Below are 20,634 nucleotides of genomic sequence, written 5' to 3' on the forward strand. Positions count from 1 at the left end.
AGACTCTCTCTTCAGTCAAGAGAGAAAAGATAGACTGCATGTTTCTCAAAGTCTCAATTTTACTTTTTTTTTTTATACCTCTTCCCTGTTAGAGCCACTTTCTTCCAGATATATGTGTCAGGTATGCTAAATCATTTGACTGTATCACCTCAATCTGTGTGCTGTGTACTTCATGATATCTATTGAAATATTCCTGCCATATGTGCTCGTCATTTTGTTTATCACCAAATTCCATTTCTCCTTCAATTCTGCCTTTCAACTTCAATGTTTTATCTTCTTCATCCAGCCTTCCTTCCACCTTAATTAAAATTTACAGTTGGAAACATAGCATACATTAGTATTATCTAAGGAAGAGAAACTGATTTAATCAGCATATACATCTATCTTTGTTATTATTATTACACTGTAATATATTCATGTTTATTAACAGATCATATATTACTATAAATATGGGCAAAGTAATCCTGAAAAAGAACTGTGATCTAACTATTAAGTATTTTTTTTATTCAGATCTTGATGTTAACTTCCATGGTCACTAACACATGAATAATTTTAGACTCCCAGAACGCCACTACAGCTGATCTTCTGTTAAAATAGCTGTCACAGGGTGAACAGGCAGCTTGAAATGAACAGTTAGGATCAACTTTGACACCGTTGACAGAACGGAAAACTGGTTTGCTCTAACATCCTTCTAAGTCATGTCAGGACTTTGTATATCCCAAAGTCCCTTGCCTTGTTTATTTTTTTACATCATCTGTTCTGTCTTTAACTTTTAGACACGTGATTAATGCTAATGTTAAAAATCCATGTTCTCATGTGTTATGAAATCCAAGCCCTTTGATTTCTTCTGAAACTACAGTGATTGGAAAATGACAGTCAAAGAAAAAGCACTCAAATTTTTGTTACACTTTGTAATTATAAGCAAATTATTTAAATTCTTTGGTCTCCCAGTGACTCATCTCCAATAAATAAAATCTTTTCTCTTAAGTATTTGCAGTTGTTGAAATGATAAAATCTGTAGGAGAAAGAAAATATGCAGAGGAATATTATTAAACATAATGTGGGGCAAAGATCTGCAGTGCAGGCAGATCTGTGATTTCCTTGAATAAAATGAAATTTAATTATTTATAAAGTTATAATGATTGATGTCTTGGGCTACCTGACTTTTGCAAGGATTTTTGAAGTGACTCATTGAAATTCAGATTTTCATTAAACTACAATCATAAACCAGTTTGTTAACATACTGTTCCAAGAAGAGAGAAAGCACAATGAGACATTTGGAAAAAATTTAATGACACTTCACTTTTTTCTTTGCTTCCAAATGTTCTGTATGATGTCTAACACATTCAAATGTTCAGAAAACAGATAATACATACTAGAGTAGAACATGTGAGGCTGAAGATCTATCAGTTTGTATCATATAGCATGGAAGTTTTTCACCATGCTGACAAGATAATATTGACTGTTTAGTAGGCCACATATCTAAATTAGATGCAAACTGAGACACATCCAATATGTTTCTCCAAGGAAAATGGAAAAATGTATAAAAATTCATTCACCGTCTGGTAAGTGTAACAAACATAAACAGAGAGGAGGGACTATGATGTAGCCAGACACCTGTAAGTGCACTAGTATAAGCTTCAAAAAGGACCTTTCAAGGCCTCCCAGCACAATACAGTATAGAAGAACCAATGCACAGAAGGTTTGTCTAACCACCAGGCATGTAAAAAGACTAAGCTAAACTTTGATGCAGATCAAGCAAACCAAGGGCATGATTTTGGGCTTTCATGCCTTATGCAAGTGCTCCAGAGGGTAAGCTGCTACTGTACCTCTGAAGAACTTCACAATGAAGATTAGGAAGGTTCTTTGTATTTAATCTAGGATTTGTAAAATTAATTTCAGAGCTGCAGGGGGAAGCAAAAAAAAAATTATTCCCTACTTTGGTAATAGTTTAATGAAACCAGTGTTCTGAAAAACTATTCATAAAGCTGACAGTCAGTGCTCTACAGGTCTCCTTTCATGCCTATAAAATGCATATCCTGAAGAGACCTCCATTTACAAAAAGAAAAAAAAAAGCTTCTGAACTTACAGAAAAGGGTTTGCTCTAGGACTTGTAATAGAATTTAAGCAGAACACATTACTGCTTTTACAGAAAAGTCAAGTACTTAACAACAATAACATAAGAATGTGAACAGTGTGTAGTGGCTGAAAGTAAGCTTCCTGAATTAATTTTTCTCCCATCCTTTAAATGGATAAATAGAAAACGCAGAGTGTGGCAATGGTGTACTCAACATGAAATACCGAGAGAACAGATGAGTATTAAAACTACACTTTGGTTCACCTTTCCTTGCATAGGCAAGGCATTAGGCATATAAGCTAAGTTGCCCTTTCTTCCTACGGGAAAAAAAAATTTGTAATTACTGAGGTTTGTTTGTTTTTTGGTTTGTTGGTAGATGTTTTGTTGTTTTTTTTTTTTCCTTTTTTTGAGTTGTTAGGAGATTCTACTGTAGTAAGAGACAGAAAAGCAGAAGTTTCTTATCTTTTAACAAAAACTTCCATGGCTCAGGCTACCTGTTGCTTTTCTACAGTCAAAAGGAAGATGTATCTCTTAGACTTGTTAAAGATATTGCAAAACAAAAGCAGCTAATGCAGAAATAAAATCAGGCAAATGGGCTGTTTACTTTAAAAAAAAAAAAGATATATTATTTCTGTACACCTTATTTCCTTCCACCAGCCCAGGACATTAATATAGGCTCAAGCACTCCCACAGCAAAAGGCATATCTCCAAGTTTTTAGAGAGTTTCCAACTTCAGTGTGGAGTTACTCCACATTTTGGAAGCAGTTTGGCTGAGCATTTATCGGAATAAAAAGAAAATCTCAGACAACTGCAGAATCCATTTGATCCCTCAGGTTGCTCTCAATAAAAAATGCAGTTTAGTGAATGAATTACATGGCCCCATGGAAGTTTATACTCTGATACATAAACAGACGTTATCTTTATTGAAGTGATTGCTGTGATACTACTCAAGGGTACATATAATTTGACTAAATCTTTCTTCAGAGTACCAGGTACTTCTGCATTATGAATGACACATTTTATTGTATTCAGAGATTAAAACAAGGCACAATATTTTGTGAAAGGCAATGGTTTCAAACTCATTTGGAAGAGCAATTTAAGGGGCAATAGATGTTCTTTATTATAAAGCTCTGGAGAAAAAGGTATTTGCTTATCTTAATATCTAGTACCTTGTCACTTGCATAATTGGTAACCCAATACTGGACAAGCATACTTCTACTTTTTGGAAAAAAATCAGATTCTTTTTTTTTCATTTGAAAGTCTTGCAGCAGAATTTTTCAGCACGTTTCAAGGGAGTTGGAATTAAACTGAAATATATATTACAATTCACACAACCTCAAATAATTTTCTCTATGTTCATATACTAAGCAACATTATCTCACACATACGCGTGTGCATGTACACACACAAGAAATTTGAAGGCAAAAAGCATTTGATTACAGCTGCTGAGCCCAATACTCATTCTCTTTTTCCCCTAAGTAGTTTAGTAGTGGTAGATTAGAACAATATTTTAGAGTTTAAGAATTTCTATGGGTTCATCCCTATTTTATCATAGAGTTTAAAAATATGATTTCTCATATTTCTCATGATTAAATAAATTCCTTCTCAACTTTTGAAGGTTTTTATTCTCATATCAAAATTCAAATCAACATTCCATTTTGAATTTGTATTTTAGATTTTAAGTACATGGGTTGATAACCATATATAATAAAACTTGATATGTTTTCAAAGTGTATTCATTCCAGTAGAAACATGACTTTTTGTCAGAATACCTCTCTGACAGTAGAGTTTTTGTCAAATTTGTAAAGTGTGCAAAGTACCTAAGTGGTAACCTATCAAAGACAGTCTGCTAAATGATACTATTTTTTCTCTAGTTATGTACAAAATATACATATTTCATCTACACATATAAATGTTTTGCATTTCTCATATTTCAACATTCACAGAAATAGACATACCTCCATCATAAAGAACTGCATTTCAGGTGGAGTATACTAAGTGCAGGCAATTGTCTTCTCTGATAATTTCTCTAAAGGGCTGCCAAAAAATCAACTGAAAAACATGCATAATGATCAATTAATTGTTATTAAAAACTGCTACCAAAATTAATCTTAAAAGCCCACCCTTTTTTCATGTGCCACATTTTTTCAAAAATTTCAGGAACCAGGCAGAGGAGGACCTACTGCATACTAAGCAACTTGCTCCTACAGACAGCAAATCAATATAGTTCAATAAATTGGTAAAAACGTCTCTTTAGTACATTGAAGACTTACGACTTAAAAAGGGTAAAACCCTGGAATAACAGTGCTGTTGTACAACAGACAGTTAGAACCACAGTTTTATAAATCACAAGAAATTAGAGATGTACCCCAGAGTATGGGGTCCAATTCTGTTCAACACCTTTATTCATGATTCTGATGCGACAGAGCAAACACTCAGCAAGTTGCAGATGTCTGGGCTATTGTGCTGCTATTCAGGAGGTATCTTGAACCTGGGGAAAATAGCTGACAGGAACCTCATGAAGTTCAGCTAGGAAAGTGCTAAGACCTGTACCTGGTAAAGTGACCCCTTATGCCAGAATAAACTACAGGCTGACTGTCTGGAAAGCTGAAGCACAGGGTAGGACTTGGGGGTCCTGGTGGACTATAAGTTGAACATAAGTCAGCAGTGCTCTCTCAAAGAAAAAGTGCCTAATTGTATCACTTACAGCAGCAGGAAAGGTATTGACCACCAGGGTGAGGGTCAGTCCTGTCTCCCGAGTGAAAAGGGATAGAACAGGAAAAGGCCTCCCATTTTAGCAGGAAAGGTTTAGACTGGATATTGGGAGAAGCTGCCTTACTGGAAGGGTTGCCAAACATTAGAATGGCTTGCCCAGGGAACTGGAGGAGTCCGCATCCCTAAAGGTATTTATGAAATGGGTAGATTTCAGGGAGGACATGATTTAGTGGTGAACTTGACAGTGTTGGGTTAATGGCTGGGCTTGACAATCTTTAGGGTCTTTTCCAAACTCCACGATTCTGTGATTCTATCTGGACTGAAGTTCCATTGGCAGCACAGAACAAAACATCAGTTTGCATTGAAACTTTTTAATTGAAACTTTGCTTCAATTAAAGAGCACACAGATAGTGACAGGGACATATGTTTGGCAAGGACAAGATATTTAAGGGTATATTGCAGGACTATAAGAAAATGTTATATATGGATATCCACAAAGGAGTGCAATAAAAAATCCTATGAAAAAAAATCCCAAACAATTTTATGTGGGAACTTTCTGGCATAATGAAATAATCAGAAAAAATGAAAATTTCCTTTGTTTACCAGAAACCAAATGTTACAATAGCTCAGTAAACCTCAATGTTACAGAGAAAATTGGCATAATGCATCCATTTATTAGTAAGCATCAAAAATGTCAATTATGCAACATTTAATAAATTGAAGTTCTTTTAGTATTATGATTTTGTTCAAATTAATCTTACATACTGAACACTAGCAGAGCTTGCTCATAAAAATCCTAACAAGGCCAGCTTAGTTGAGAACACCAGCATATTGTTCCTCTTCACACACTAGCATATTTCACAGTGAAGTAACAAATTCTTTCTTTCAAGAATATGGGCTATTAAAGGAAACTATATCCTCTTTATTTTCAGATCTGAGTTCTCTTTCAGCATTCCTACTCACTATGCTTGTGGAGGAAACCTTGGTGAGCAAGACTATAAAAATGAAATTATCTTCAACTTTTCCTTAAACCAGGCAAACAAGGATGGCTCCCAGCTACTAAAGCAGCACAAGATTAAAATGCTGAAGCATTAAAAAATTTGTATAATTCTTTATGTTTTTGTTAGTGAATCCCTTGTAAAGGTTATGACTTAACTTTGTTAGGAGCTCATCTTCAGCAAACTTGCTTTTGTTGTCTCCTCTTTAATAAATCTTAAAATGCATAGAAAATGGAAGTCATAAGCATCAAAGAATGTCAGGGATCTGTAATACTCATGCTAGGACAAGTTTCTCTTACAACAAAAGCACTTAAAAAATATTGCACTGGTGCAATACATCCTGTGATGTTTTGCTCTCCACTCCACATGCTATGATCCTAACATGAATTTTATTCCCTTTATTTTATTTTTATTTCCTAAATTTTATTTATAAGTCTACTTAAGTGCTAACCATAAGTTCCCATGGTTATCATGGATGTGTCTGATCCTTTCAGCTGTAGCTCTCATTGTGGATTTGGAGACAGGTAACAACCCAAGAGCCAAGAGCTAATGTCAGCGGCGCAAGTACCGAACAGTAGCACCGGTCAATGGTTTGACTCAAGCCAAGTTTGGAAGAAATTAATGTCTGTAGTCAGTATGCAAATATGACTTTAAGTCAATTGTTTTACCCTATAAATACTGGACAGCCCAGGGCCTGCTGAGCTCTCCTGCATGGCAGTGGGCTACATGCCAGGGTCTCCCCTTGAGTAGAAATGCTTCTCAAGATTACTTCTTTAGACTGAAATATTCCTTAACACAGCAGATCCTTGGTGAGTAATTAATACTGAAATTTTTGCTGACATAAAGGATTGATTGTGCATATGTAATACTTTACACATAAAACACTGACCAAGTTTGGGACTAAATCTGGATCCAGCTGCGCCTAAACTTCCCTCTTAGGAGGAGTTTAGAACATAAGGATGTCTTTTCTGAAACTCAGAACTCTGTAGGGTGGGTTACCCTGACAGTTTTGTCTGACCTGGTTCTCTATGAAGTAAATAGTCAACAGTACCTTGTTATCAAATCTTGTTTAACCACTGTACTATTTAATACTTTTTGATTTTGATGTAATACTTTACACATAAAACACTGACCAAGTTTGGGACTAAATCTGGATCCAGCTGCGCCTAAACTTCCCTCTTAGGAGGAGTTTAGAACATAAGGATGTCTTTTCTGAAACTCAGAACTCTGTAGGTGGGTTACCCTGACAGTTTTGTCTGACCTGGTTCTCTATGAAGTAAATAGTCAACAGTACCTTGTTATCAAATCTTGTTTAACCACTGTACTATTTACTATCCAAATTTTTTAAATTTCCAGTTGATATCAGTGAAAATATTGCCACTTATCTCTTAAAAGTGAAGTGTATCACTCCATCCAACACCCACCCCCAAAGGCCAATCTAATGATGCATATTACCCATTTTGATTTTCTTCAGTTGGAGATAATGAACTCTCTTCCAGTTAATGACTGCTAGCACTTCTATGCCTTGTAATCCCTAGCTTCAAGAAGCCATCTCATTATCTGTTATGGAACACAAATGCTTGAAAAACAGCGTCTTTCATTCTTGCAGTTCATGTGCAGAATAATTAAAATACATTCTTTAACCACTCCAGCATTACTTTAAGGAAGAGCTATTATTAGTAATCCTAGGCAAGAGATGCAGGGCTTATCCCATGATTAAGCCAGATTTATTGGACAGAGGGAAAGTGACATTATAATTTAAAAGATGAATTTTAAGTAATGTCTGTATTGAAAACTCCTGAACATAAAATAACCCCAAGGGCATAACATAAGGGGAATAATAAAAGCATATATTCACAGCAACATATATAAGCTTATTTTCTGCTGTATTGCATTATTGGCTCACTGTAGCTGAAACACTGCAAGAAATTTATTTGAGTGTTCATTGAAATATTCTATTTGCCTTCTGTGTGATACAAAAATGTCACCATTACCTTCTAACTCCTTCTGTGTAATCTAGATTTTTTGCTGATCTGAAAGGTTTCGGAAGTGAAAAAAATTTGCTGCTTCCAGTTTTTACAGAGGATGTAATTCCCTGATGATGGCAATTTCACATTTTATAGATATCATAGTAGTCAACAGGAAAAATTAGAATATTTTGGAGGCACTTCAGCACAAAATTATTGTTTCACAAAGATCTGACATACCCTTAAAAGGCTGTAGAAAGTAACTGCCAGGCCAACTTAGCCTACTTGTAGCTAAGGGAACATCTTTTCAGTGCTCTCAGTTGTCTCTGGGAATGAGGTTCATGATATGTCTGACATGCTTCCTTCAGAGAACTATTATCACTGTTCAACATAAAATTTAGAGGATGAAGAAGAAGAGTAATTTAAGGTGCTTTATGCTGTTAGAGTGAGTTGGGCACCAGGACCTCAGGCTATGCAGTGAAACACTAGATCCTGTGATAATAAGAAATATTTTTAAAATCTACAATAATACTGTCATGATAGAGAGTTTGGTTGTTTCAGTGCTTTTTCAGCCAAAATAAAATATTTTACATGTTGAAGTTTCATACGGTTACATGAATTTTTCCTGATGAACCAATTCAGGATTATCAGATTTAGGGTTCCAGCAGAAAATGCAGAGTCTCAAAACCAGAATGTTTTCTGTAGCAATAGTAACTGCATTAACACATCTTTTACTGGAAGTCTACCTTCTTGATTTTCCTTTTAAATGCCATACACTTGCAAAGCATTCAGCCTACAGTCAATGACATATTCAAGTGTCAGGATTTGCCACTAGGTAAGAGTATCCACAGGATGACAGATCGAAGCTGCTCTAAGAGTAGTTTTCACTGGAGACTAAGCTGCATCATTTAGTTCTACAATAGGTAATACCTGATAAGACTTGGCCTTGCAGTGCTTGAATCTCTAGTTCCTAAGTATTTCAAATTAGGGACAGTTGAAAACTCGCCCAAAATTTTGAGAGCAAGGCCAGTAATTCCATTATTCCCTGAACCAAAAATTCTTCTATGAGAAAAAGTGATTTATTTTTTTTTATCAGATACTACAGACTGAAAAAAGAAATACAGGATAGGCATCCAAGAGTAAGTTTATAAAGCAAGTTGGTGCTTGTCATACCCTGACTACCAGAGACAGAACTTGTAAATTGAAGCTGAGACAGATGCTTTTGAAATGTTATGTTCAGAATCTTAACATTCTTTCAGTAATGCAAAGTAATTCTTCCTTCACTGATCATTTTCACATATGGGAATTTATTCTTGCCACGACTACAAAGCTTTTAGTACTTCATGGATGAGCACACAGCACTACTGACACAGTTCTTGCGATGAATTATCCAAAAGAAGCCATCACAAAGTGCTCTTGGATAACCATTAATATTACATATCCTTCTTTACCCATTTTCTCCAGGCACATTCTATGTGGTTCTCCCAAATAGTTCACATTTTTACTCATACAAAAAATCTCTCAAAAACTTTTCTCAGTTCTTTAAAAGAAGTTATATTTTATCCTTCCCTGATAAAGTTTACAACTTTTTATTTTTGTCTCTTGTACGTGTCATTTGTGTTAATTTTATACATTTTCAGGGTAATTTACAAAATAATATTACAATAACTTTCCATTGAATTAGTAAACTTTGCAGTCTGCAGGAGATTTTAGCACATTGTGCTGGAACACAGGAAAGGTGGATATTTCCTACTCAACCAGGAATAAAAAAACAAGAAATCCAACCCTATTTAATGTGGACCATGCATACTATAGCATTAGTACCCCCTATTTTCCCTTAAAAAGTGTTGAATTTTCCATGCACAGATTCAACAGGTATCAGCTTTTTATTCTAAATGCCTTATCCCATATATATGAGCACTGCAACAAATATTTCTGTTTCGAGGCTAGCAGTGCAATGACCAAAAATATGTGTGCATCACAGGAGTGGAATTAAATCAGTCTCATATTAGGCACTCATTTCCAATAGTGGTAGAAACTGCCTGCTAAGCCCCAGGCAGAGCAACCACTTACTCCACTGCTGTTGAGAAGGACTCTAAGAGGTGACAACTTCATTGTAATGTCACAGTTCTGCTAGTCAACTGCAACTGGCCCATCAGCTGCCACACAAGATAGAGATAAAAAACAAAGTCGCAAACACATAAAGACTCTATTAACCATATAATCTAAAGGCAGATTTATTTTAAGTGTTTCCTCTTGAATTTTTAACTCATCTCCAGGCTCCTTGGAATTCTCCTAAATTGCAATTAAAGCACTTGCTCAGATCCCATCCAGTACCTGAGAAATCTTCCCAAGACACCCAGGCCAGTGAATATTTAATTTTAAAAGCATTTTTATTTCTAGAAAGTTACATCCAGATTCATCTAAGAGGACTATTGTGCTGAAGCCTTTTAAAATCATAACCTCCCATAATCAGCAGTGTAAGCATATACCTCTGTAGTTAGTAAAAGTTTCAAGAGATATATGAAAAATGAAATAGAAATTACTTGACTATATTGTCAATATTATCATAGCAGTACATTTGAATATGTAGGTCACCATTTTGAAATGCCATGGACATGTTACAGGAACAAATATCTCTTAATAAATATAAGATTATTCCACAGTTAATACTTATAAATGCTATAAAAGAACTTTAAAACACATAGATATACTAAAAATATCTCATAAGAAACACTGTGGTCCCAACCACCCCAATCCCCCAAAACCTATAAGGAAAAAAAATGGGTATAAAGAGTTACTCATAAAATTGGTCTAGATTTCACTCCATTATATGAAAAATTGTGGCTTTCTCCTGGGAAAATGCTGAGATCGAGATCCCTGTACAAATATTTAATCTTAAAACTATTTATTCTTTAAGTTTACAAATCATAACACTTTAATGATATATTACCAATGTACCATAGCATTGTGCAAAATATTTTGGAGTATTTCAGCTTAAAAGACTATTCATTATTCATGAATACACCTGCTAAAATGCATAGAATTTGGTTTGAATTTTTAAACATAGTTCATAGTGTGACCCTGTGATTAGCTCAGTTGGTCAGAGCATGGTCCTGATAATGCCAAGGTCATGGCTTTGATTCTCTTGAGGGCCATTGACTTCTTCTTTTTAATAGAAGAAAGTTATTAAAAAGACCACAGCATAAAAAAGGAAACGTAAAAATTAACCTGACTTTTTTTTCTTACATTTTCATAGGGATTAAAATTTAAGAGCCATGGGAAAAAAAAAAAAAGAAAGAAAAACAAAAACAAACAAACAAACAACAAAAAAAATCCCCTGCTGGTGTGAAGCACCAGGATTGGTGACTGCCAATCTCACCCACACACAGCCACAGCAAACAGGATGTAGCTGGCTGATTATATATTCCCCTGACCATCTTCCACATCTGGTTTTACAAAAACACAATAAGCATATATGTCTATTAGGGCATGACAGTCTTCATTTGGGATTTCTTCTGCTGACCCGAATCACTAATTTTATTCTTGACCTTTTAATTTTATTCTTCTTCTTAAAAAACTCTTAGCTCCATTTAGGTGCAGAGTAGAGTCTAGTGCACTGTAGTAAGAGTCTGTATCTGAAGAAGTATTGGACAAACACTTAACGAAATCATTCCAATTTTCGCTGTTTAAATACATAATTTAACATCAAATATCTTCATCCAAATTCCCAATTAACAGTGCTGTGCCTGTATTGTTTAATATATAAACACAATTTAGTGAAGGCTGAGAATTCAAACTACATCTGTGTAAGGACAGAGCACTAGTTCAGCTGCTTACTAAAGAACAAATTGCAGCTTTGAAACACAAAACCAAAGAAAACAATATTGTAGCATAGACAAGCAATTCTCAGAGCTTTCACTAAAATAATGTAAAAATACTTTGAACAGCTAATGGTAAAGACTTTGTGATAGTAAACAATCTTGCTCATCTCAATACATAAATTCAAACATCTGATCCCATAAGCCTCGGCCTATGAGGTCATCTTAACTCTACCAGAAGCCTTAGACTTGTGAAGTATCTCTATTTCTCGCACAGATTCCCACAGAAAACTCATATGCCATGGACTCTGCCCTAAGGAATAGCATTCTCTGTTCACAGAAAATAGAAACTTCTGAACACAATCCTGTAAAACCTTCTTTTCTAATATACCTGTGAACCATGTAAACTTGAATTAACATATACATGCTGTTCACAGCACATGAAGGAGTAAGTGCATACAGCATTAATGAAATTGTTAGGAAATAATTTGAATCATCTGGGGAATTTGAAATAACTGCCTCCATGAGTTTTGTAAAGCTCAGGGTTAATTTTGTGAAATTAATAAAATCTGCACAGAAAATTTTGCTGAAGTAAGTATTTTAGACTCTAAACATTACAAATCCAAATATTTACATATGTAAAAAATAAGGTGATCCTTTGTTATTCAAACCAATTTTTAAAATTGAACTACTTTTTGTGCTATCAGTGGATGAAATATGTGGGTTTTTTCCCCTTAACCATGGAACATGATGTAAATCAGAGTAGCATTGTGAAAATCTGCACAGTCAACTTCAACTGTTATTTAATCCTAGTGTTTCAAGGAGGCAAAAGTTAGGATACACATAAAATGTGAAAAAGCAAGAGTATTTTTTCCATCTCTCATGTGATTTTTACTAGCCAGTCTCCTTTAAATCTGCTACCAACTTTTGACAGAATACTTTGTGCAGCCAGAACCTATAAAATGAAAATTATAATAATAAAAAGACCACTAATCCTGTAACATAAAACTGGGGGTTTTTAACTCACTGTCTGCAGTACAAAACAACATCCTACTTTATGTGCAAAGCTCAAAAATGGTTACTATCTTGTTGCATCTGAATTACTTTCTGATTTGCTTGAATCCATATCAGTTTGTTACACTCTAAGTGTTTTCAAGAGCAAGTCCTTCTGCAGCACAGATACAATGCTGAGGGTTTCTTCTTTGTCATGTTTTGTATCATTTTAAATATGTTGTTAATGTGATTCACCTTTCTGTTTTTCCTCCCACTGCTTTGCTGCTCCCCATTGCACTCAGATTTACTAAAGTCTGTGTTGCTTAGGTTTGTTACTTACCCTTTCCCTCACTTTTTTATCCCTAAAACTAGTTTTGCCCAGCTTCCAAGCCAACATTCTGCTGCTGAACAACTGCTAGGCATTTACCAGTTTTTTGTAGCCCTGTGGCTATCCCTGTCACCTGTACATTGCAGGCTTCTGCTGTCATTCCATAGTTGTATCCCTATGCTCTGCATTTTGTTCTAAGGCTATATATATATTTCATTATTTTATGCAGAAAAATTAATTTTTATTGTAGCCTAGTAGTTGCAAACATGGAATAGAAATTACTGTTATTCCACACAGCAGTACAAGGCTAAACAAAATATTAAACCAAGAGAGGCAATAGTTACCTGGCCATTACACAGCTGGTGTTACAGCTAAATGAACTGAAACAGGCCCATGAGCAGGACAATCCCAGATAAAGCCTGACATGTCCAAAGGCTCACACGATCAGTGTAACTGGTACCAAGCCTCTTACCAGCAAAGGCAACAATATACTTCCTAGGCTGGATAAGGCTGCACTGTAAATAAACAAAACCTTTTGGGAGCAGGGAAAATCCAAGCCTATGGAGTTCATTCTTCTGCTACCAAAGACCTACACAGGTGTTGCTGCAAACTGATTCATTGTGTGCACTAGAAAAGGGATACTGTACGACTAAATAGATTTAAATATGCAAATGCAACAACTCTCAAAGAAGGGCAGACATGATAAAGGTCAAGAAAGAGAGGTGTTGTGTGTCTGTAAATTCCTCTCATAATAGGTACTGTCTGGATAAGGCATAGGCTGCTTTATGACAGCCTGAAATCTCTCAAAGTCCCCGTCTGTTTTCTGTAGACCAGAAGCAGAATGAATTAAAGGGTGCCAAATAGCAATTAGAGAGCCCAAATAAAATGATCATTAGATTGTTTTTCCTTTGTCTTCTGAATAACTTTTCAAGAACATTTGGTCCTCTGCACTAATGGATTTAGGGTTAGAAAATATGCTTAGAATAGAACTAACTTGCTAAAGTACACAACTGAAGTTATTGTTTTTGAGATGAGTTAGATATGATTGTCAGTAATGTATTTTCACCACAGTATTGGATGAAATGTTCAGTGATTTCTTCTCCCCTTACACATGGTCTTAGGTTGGGAATGGTGTGTGTATTCTATTCCTATCTGATGGGGCAGTTATCTTGTGTTAATTGGGCAGTTTTCTTTATCTCTTCTGCAACCACCCTCCCTCCAGGGAGATACCTTCTGCCCTGGAGTCTCATAAACTGATAGAACTACATTGTCCCATTGTGAGCAGCTCCACCCAGAGGGAGAAGCCAAGCATTCCTAACTAGACATAATCAGAAATCTGGAAGACCATAGCAGCTTTTTCCACTGATTCCCAGAGGAGCGGCTGCCTCCTCCATTGGATTCCCAGAGGAGGATCAGGCCCATCTACACCATCACTGGATCTTCAGAGGAAGACTACACCCTTCTACAGGATCACTGCTTCAACAGAACCACACCTGTCACTCCAGGAGGGCTGCAGCCACCATTTCTACTGGATTGCTACCAACACCTTGACCAATAGGATGTCAGCTTGTATTCTGATTCTATTGCATCAGTTATTTTTTGCATTTTTATTTTATTTTTATTTTCTTCCCTAATAAAGAACTGCTATTCCGGCTCCCATATCTTTGCCTGAGATCCCCCTTAATTCCAAAATTATAACAATTCAGAGGGAACAGGTTTACATTTTCCATTTCAGGGGAGGCTCCTGCCTTCCTTAGCAGACACCTCTCTTTTCAAACCAAGACACATATGCACTCATGACAGAATAGCACTTAAGAGGTTAACATGTACCTGTACTGAGAAAAAAATGAAGTATGAAAAACAAATTCGAATCCATTATTTACATAACTGGACTGTTGTCAAACCAGCATTTTTTGTGAAATTACATATCATCACCCAAAACTCACAGATGTCCAGTGTCTGCTTAATATCTTTGCGTTTAGTATGGCACTGTTGCCAATTTAGGGACTCTAAACACGGGCAGGGTGCCTAGTATAAATAGGCTACATTGCTGAGTCTGAACAGGGTGCAAGGTGGAAGCTTTTCCAGAAATTAAGCCCATTCAAATTCAGATTCTCAAAAGTTTACACTATTGATACATTTTAGAACACACACACACACACAAAAAAAAAAAAAAAAAAAAAAAAAAAAAAAAAAAAAAAAAAAATTTTTTTTCTTTGTTGACTACAAGTAACTTAGTTCTCTTAAAATTAGCACTTAACCCTTTCTTTGTTAAATAATTCTCTTGCTTCTGTACTAATTAGGCCACATGGTCAATCTTTCTCTCCTTTTTGAGTCGATGGGTTTCCTGGGTCAGCAGTCCATGAGTCAGTGGTTGCAATCTCTCACTGGGAGACTCCAGAGGCCATGAAATGGCACCTATCCCTCGCAATAGATAGGCACCACCTCCTTTCACAACCACTTTGTCATTATCTATAAGTCCCTGGGAAAATTGTTAACTGTTTCTGACTCTCATCAATGCCTTTTTCAATTAATTCCTTAAATGAATTCATCTGCTCTACTCATCACCTCTGAAATCCTCTATGAAAATCACCACCATTTTTTCCATTGTCTAGTCTTCTGGAAGTGAATTCATTTCAAGGGAGATGTTATGTATGTCATAGGCAGCAGTTCAAGCATTTTGTTTCTAATTTATTTTTTTGGTGTGTATTTTTTGTAAATATATAGGTCAATGTGTCTTAAAGACCTGTTGGTCTTGTGATTCATACAAATTAAACCTAGAAATGGAAGTAACATATGAGACCCTTCATGCAATCCATGTGTGATGAGTAAACACACCTTACATGCAAATGTATTGATACTCTAATTAAAATATTAAACATATAAATGAGCAATATCTTCAAAAAGTTACTTGTTAACTTTACAATAAATTAATCACATTTTAAAATTATTTTTCTCAACAACAAGACTAGAAATCTCCTATATACAGATTTCACTGTATCCACCCTTCCCTGTTGTTATGATTCCCCAACCTTACGCTCCTCAATAACAGATGTGGGTATTACTGTGGTGAGTTGTCAATATTCTGAATTCTTCATTGATGTGGGCATGCTCATCCAGCCCACTGTTGGCAAATAGACTGAATAGCAACATGGGTAGGATTAGAACAAGTGTACAGATCAAATGCATGAAGCTCAGCAGCGTGCCTCCCCAAAACTGATCGCATTAAATATCATGTCTGGGAAACAATTACCTCCAGGGGTGTTAAAGGGCAAGAAAAACATCAGCCAGAGTAAATGGTAAATAGGAAAATTCTAACATATTTTGTAAATAAATGAAAAGTTCATCTGAGAAATACAGAAGTAACAAGACTGTAAAAAAGAGAGGAAGATAACTTAGAGTAGGAACAGCAGCACTCCTCTTTGCTGGCACTATAACCTCTGCCCTTGCTAAAGAGGATGAATTCCCCATGGGAAGCCATGAGCAGCTAGTATTCAGACTGTGCCCCAGCTTTTGGGGGTCCAGTTGCAGGGAGATGATTATTGATGATTTAAAAATGCTTAGGATTCTGACTTGTCTGTTGTACAACATATATTAATCCCAAATGGACAAATCAAAGATAGATGGTTAACACACGTCCATAATAAATTTATTAATTGCTTTGATTCTAGTTTAAGATTAATGTAGGTGAATTGAGCTATTTTCCCCTTGTAATACTTGGCAAATTTATTATATTTATAGCAAATATTGTTCCTTCCTCATTTTATATACTCTGGAACATGCACTGTATCTTGTTTTTGTTTTACTGGTTTGCAGTTCTGTGTTATACCTGAACTTAATGTATATGACATGTTTTACATATGCTAAATAGCTATTATGTGCTTCCTTTGTTCTGAAACCAATTTTCCTAGTTCAGCACTGCATGTTTTTAGTGGCCAGTAATTGACTACTGATCATCTGCTCATAGCTCTTGACCTGTGGTTTCACCATGTACCACATGTTCTTTCCATCAGCCCACACCCATATTCCTCTAAATTGCATTTTTATTCTATCATCATCTACAACCCATTCAATACATAAGAATTACTTACCATTACTACCTATTAAAGCCTCCTGGTGCTGTCATGGCCCCAGCACCAGTTATTAGCAGTGTCAAGTGTCTGCTTTCTGTTTTTGTCTTTCTCTATTGCATACAGTATCCCAGACTCCAGCCCAGTTGCAAAGATTCTCTTAGTTGCCTCATTTTTTCTTTTTTTTTTATTTTTAATTTTCCCTTTTCAAAACTGCCTTGTAGTTTTTGTTTTTACTTTTGCAAAAATGTTTCATTTTAAACAGATTATGCTGCTTTCACAAAGTGACCCTCATAAGAAGAAAACTCCATAAAAGGCTGCTTTCCAATTGCTGTTTCCCCATGAAGCAATGACTCTTCATGCCTGAGCAGCTGGATCCAGCAGCATGGCATGCATTAATCTAGACAGCAATGGAGTTTGCTTAGAGACTGATAAACACACTGATTTTGCTATGCTTTGCCTATTATGCCATAATCACTTCCCACAACACCTTCTTCAGGAGAAGTCACAAATCTGGGGACTTTTGCTGCTCTGCTACAATGTATTTAAAGAGAGAAATATGCACAAATCATGCAAACACAAATGCTCAAATTACTACCATTTTCCTACATTATTATTTTTCAGAATTCTCTTTCAATTGAAATATTTTTATCTTTATCTCCTGACTTTTCAAACAGACATATTTTTTAATTTCTACTCATGTTTTTGTAATGATTTTGAGTCCAATGATATTATGCCTGTAAGCTGAGTTTGCTTTAGTTTCTCCTGATATCGAAACATATCAAGATTTCATTACCATTTTCATTCTGATTTTCATGCTATTTGAAGCATTAATAATTTAGCTTTTTCAAAATATGACCTATTTTCCTAATGTAGACAAGCCTATAACATTAGCTATCTGTGAAGAAAAATAAGTGGATTCAGTTATGCAAATAGTTAGCAAATGAAAAAGAGGATTGAGTTTCACTGCAGTATGACTTTCATTTCTAAGAAGTTATAAAAGATAAAGTATAATGGAAATATGAGGGAGAATAATGAAAGGAGCCTTTATAAAGGGAAAGGCTGTCTGAGCTATCTACCAATAGTCTTTGGAGAAGTCAGCACACACAGAGATAAGCAACACAGCAATCCATCCAAAGGGCATCTCTTTTTACAAAATCTCTGCAGCTGATGTTTGAAGTCTAGCACCACTATGGCCTTTTAAACAAACCACAGAAGTCATGCCCCATCTACAGATTGTTATGCAACTTAAAATTAAATTAAGCTCATCCTAGAAGCTCATCCATTACGTAGAATGGCACTATTTATTTTGGTCATTCCTACAAAGTGAAAAGGTTATCTGTATTTTAAGTTTTGTTAATTGTCATTGTTAAACAGGTAGAGATGCAAATCAGTGCAAATAACTTCAAAATACCAGACTGCTAGTCATCACTCAAGAGGATGATAGAAAAGGCTGAGGGGAAGGGGAGGGAGACTGAATTGGCTCACATTCCTTACTCTCTCCCACATCCAAGGAAGGAAACTACAGACTCAAGAGAGAGCATTTCCATATTACCATATATTAGGAATTAAGATTATCAAATCAAGTTCAGCTGCAGTCAAAACAGGTAATTACAATTATAAGTTACTAGAAAAGGTATAAATTCAAAACTGTGATGTGCATAAATTCATATCTGTGATGTCCTGTGTTTTGAATATTGCAGTTATGATCCTCAGTCTCAAAAGAAGATAAGAAAAGAATGCTTGTTTTGATTATAGGATACTTGTGAATAAAGAAAAGACATGACTGAAGGGGTATCTGACCACCTACCCCAAAATCATCCATAGCCATACCACAGGCCATACCACTTCATGTTGGTAAGTGTCTTGTGTGTTGCATGGCCTACTCTAAGTCAAGAAAAACACCACACATACTGAAGTAACTTGCTCAAAATTCTATCTTGATATGGCCAAATGCCAGATGATTTTACAAAAATGTCTAATCGCTGGCAATAAGTACAGTGGTATAAATTCTACCACTGATTGGGAAGTTAAAAAAAAACAAAAACAAAAACAAAGCAACAATGGAGTGCTAAATTCTTGCAGTTGCTGGCTTTCCACTATGACCCCCTTATGTGACAACATGAGAAATCATATTGGATTAACCCCATACAATCTTTCTTACATCAGCACAATTTTATGGAATGACTAAATGCAGATCTTTAATTAGGGCTCATACAAGAATCTAAAGTCTCAACTAGGCACTATCTTATTCTGTTCTGTAGATCATATAATAGTTTGTTGGATAACTACAGAGAGCCACATCGACATAAGCTATTATTTAAAGGTCAAAAACTGCTGGCAAAACATTGGTTTTGCATGCTGCCAGGTGATGCTGATGTTCTAAATGGAGCTTACTAATACCAGGTGGCCACAAATTAACTTGAAAATTGGACTGGCAAAGGGAATAAACATCTGACATGCAACAGCAGATCAACAGCAGAAATTGGAGGACTTAAATGGAAATGTACAGTTTTAAGCTGGAGTACAATTGTTTATTGCATGGCTGCCAGTCCCTTATCTTTGAAGTTTAAAATTAAAACACTGAAATAAAATAATAAAAAATACCCACAGGGTATGCAAAAAGAATGGAAATTACCTCTGTAAAGGAAACCAGGGAAAATGAATATCCTTGTCTGGAAGTATTGTAAGTCTTGGAAATTTTTGTTACTAGAATGTCCCACATGAGGGAGCAAGGATCATGATGACATTAAGAATGAAGACATGTACCTGGAAATTGTGTTAGAATTCGTATCCTTAGGATGTAGATGACTACAGTCACATTAAAGATTTTAAAGCTGTCTATACTAAATTTATTCTGGTAGGTTGACATTTGTTCAATGATTAGCCTTAGGTTCTCTACATTGAAATACAGCCACAGAAGGAATTATAGAATGAGTACAACATCTCTGCCAGAGGCATCCCCTGATCTTTCGCAGTACTTCCTGTCTTTTCAAAATGATTAAAAAAGCAAAGGACAGGAATACACCATCTCTCCTTACCTTCTTACTTCACCTCAAAGAGAACACCACAACATTGTCCAACCTAGGCAGTGACCGATATTCGTTCCCTTATGAGGAATGAACAGTGTTACTTTTGCTGTACTGAAATCACAATCCCAGAATGATAAGTCATCCATGTATGACTCAAAAATGGTTCAAAATATCTGTCCCTACACCCAGTCCCCCAGCCCCCACCTCTCTGACCCCCTGTGTTTAGCTTGCTCTCTGACTGTTAGTAACTCTCTCAGAGGAAGAGGTGTTGCAGAAGTACCACACCCTTTGCCAGGGGCTTTGCTGAACCCTACACGCTTCCTTTTGAAAGTAAATAGGCAGGAAGAAAACAGCTGAAACCTCTACAAATACACAAGGCTGTCATTTTTATTAAATTCTTATAACATAAGCAGTCTCTCTTCCAAGACTAGACAGTCTTATATATTAGATTGTACACCTCCCATTTTTGTTGGAAATATGCAATAAAAACTGACCAAAACAAATATTTTAGCGAATTAAACCTCTGGACTTAGTTTATATAAAAGATCAGGTTTTTAGAGACCTGGATACATACAGTGCTTTTGTGGTTTTGTTAAGTTTGTTCATTCAGTAACACATGGAAAAGAACAAAAG

Source organism: Passer montanus, unplaced genomic scaffold (genome assembly GCF_014805655.1).
Source record: "Passer montanus isolate IOZ18808 unplaced genomic scaffold, ASM1480565v1 scaffold31, whole genome shotgun sequence".
Taxonomy (NCBI): Eukaryota; Metazoa; Chordata; class Aves; order Passeriformes; family Passeridae; genus Passer; species Passer montanus.